The following is a 2,500-nucleotide window of genomic DNA, read 5'->3' on the forward strand; positions in this document are numbered from 1 at the left end:
TGAAAACCAGCTTAAATGAGTCGAAATGTGTCGGGGCTGAGAGGTACCTCTCTCTCATATATTCTGCCGGTGGTGTGCAAAACTGGGTCTTTGCATGGAGTGTCACCCTATACCCACTTTAGGGACGCATGCAAAAAAGTGCCCGATCGCCTGGAACTGTCAGGCGGATTCGGCTCCCTGGAATTTCCTCATTCTGGTTCTTTTTCACTTTTTGTCTCTTTTGCGACATCTAGTGGGCAGGCTGCATTACTGCAACCGGGGACACCTCAAAACGCTTGGAACTGGGGAGCGGGCTCAATTTACAAACGTTTTGCGGGTCCTGGAAGTCAAAATTGTGACTTCTGAAAACGACTAAGTATCAAGGACTCATCGCGCGAATCGCTCTGGAACTGAAATCGGATGCGCGCACTGACATGCTCCCCTCTCTGGAAGTCTGACACAAGTTGAAAAATTTTCTAAGTCCCCAAAAATTTTTTTTTTCAACTTTTTTTCAATTTTCCCCCTGTGGGATATATATTTTACCCACACTTTTGGAGCCCTCCTGGGATGCCCTCTAACATACTAGAACCTCATTTTGTGGAAGTTTTCACAAAATTGTGAAATTTTCAAAAAGTCAGAAATTTTGCCAAAAACGACTAAGTATCAAGGACTCATCGCGCGAATCGCTCTGGAACTGAAATCGGATGCGCGCACTGACACGCTCCCCTGTCTGGAAGTCTGACAAAAGTTGAAAAATTTTCTAAGTCCCCAAAAATTTTTTTTTTCAACTTTTTTTCAATTTTCCCCCTGTGGGATATATATTTTACCCACACTTTTGGAGCCCTCCTGGGATGCCCTCTAACATACTAGAACCTCATTTTGTGGAAGTTTTCACAAAATTGTGAAATTTTCCAAAAAGTCAGAAATTTTGCAAAAACGACTAAGTATCAAGGACTCATCGCGCGAATCGCTCTGGAACTGAAATCGGATGCGCGCACTGACATGCTCCCCTCTCTGGAAGTCTGACACATGTGTGAAAATTTTCTAAGTCCCCAAAAATTTTTTTTTTCAACTTTTTTTCAATTTTCCCCCTGTGGGATATATATTTTACCCACACTTTTGGAGCCCTCCTGGGATGCCCTCTAACATACTAGAACCTCATTTTGTGGAAGTTTTCACAAAATTGTGAAATTTTCAAAAAGTCAGAAATTTTGCCAAAAACGACTAAGTATCAAGGACTCATCGCGCGAATCGCTCTGGAACTGAAATCGGATGCGCGCACTGACACGCTCCCCTGTCTGGAAGTCTGACAAAAGTTGAAAAATTTTCTAAGTCCCCAAAAATTTTTTTTTTCAACTTTTTTTCAATTTTCCCCCTGTGGGATATATATTTTACCCACACTTTTGGAGCCCTCCTGGGATGCCCTCTAACATACTAGAACCTCATTTTGTGGAAGTTTTCACAAAATTGTGAAATTTTCAAAAAGTCAGAAATTTTGCCAAAAACGACTAAGTATCAAGGACTCATCGCGCGAATCGCTCTGGAACTGAAATCGGATGCGCGCACTGACACGCTCCCCTGTCTGGAAGTCTGACAAAAGTTGAAAAATTTTCTAAGTCCCCAAAAATTTTTTTTTTCAACTTTTTTTCAATTTTCCCCCTGTGGGATATATATTTTACCCACACTTTTGGAGCCCTCCTGGGATGCCCTCTAACATACTAGAACCTCATTTTGTGGAAGTTTTCACAAAATTGTGAAATTTTCCAAAAAGTCAGAAATTTTGCAAAAACGACTAAGTATCAAGGACTCATCGCGCGAATCGCTCTGGAACTGAAATCGGATGCGCGCACTGACACGCTCCCCTGTCTGGAAGTCTGACAAAAGTTGAAAAATTTTCTAAGTCCCCAAAAATTTTTTTTTTCAACTTTTTTTCAATTTTCCCCCTGTGGGATATATATTTTACCCACACTTTTGGAGCCCTCCTGGGATGCCCTCTAACATACTAGAACCTCATTTTGTGGAAGTTTTCACAAAATTGTGAAATTTTCAAAAAGTCAGAAATTTTGCCAAAAACGACTAAGTATCAAGGACTCATCGCGCGAATCGCTCTGGAACTGAAATCGGATGCGCGCACTGACACGCTCCCCTGTCTGGAAGTCTGACAAAAGTTGAAAAATTTTCTAAGTCCCCAAAAATTTTTTTTTTCAACTTTTTTTCAATTTTCCCCCTGTGGGATATATATTTTACCCACACTTTTGGAGCCCTCCTGGGATGCCCTCTAACATACTAGAACCTCATTTTGTGGAAGTTTTCACAAAATTGTGAAATTTTCAAAAAGTCAGAAATTTTGCCAAAAACGACTAAGTATCAAGGACTCATCGCGCGAATCGCTCTGGAACTGAAATCGGATGCGCGCACTGACACGCTCCCCTGTCTGGAAGTCTGACAAAAGTTGAAAAATTTTCTAAGTCCCCAAAAATTTTTTTTTTCAACTTTTTTTCAATTTTCCCCCTGTGGGATA

Source organism: Phyllobates terribilis, unplaced genomic scaffold (assembly GCF_046119375.1).
Source record: "Phyllobates terribilis strain yellow unplaced genomic scaffold, ASM4611937v1 Scaffold_2626__1_contigs__length_117759, whole genome shotgun sequence".
Lineage (NCBI taxonomy): Eukaryota > Metazoa > Chordata > Amphibia > Anura > Dendrobatidae > Phyllobates > Phyllobates terribilis.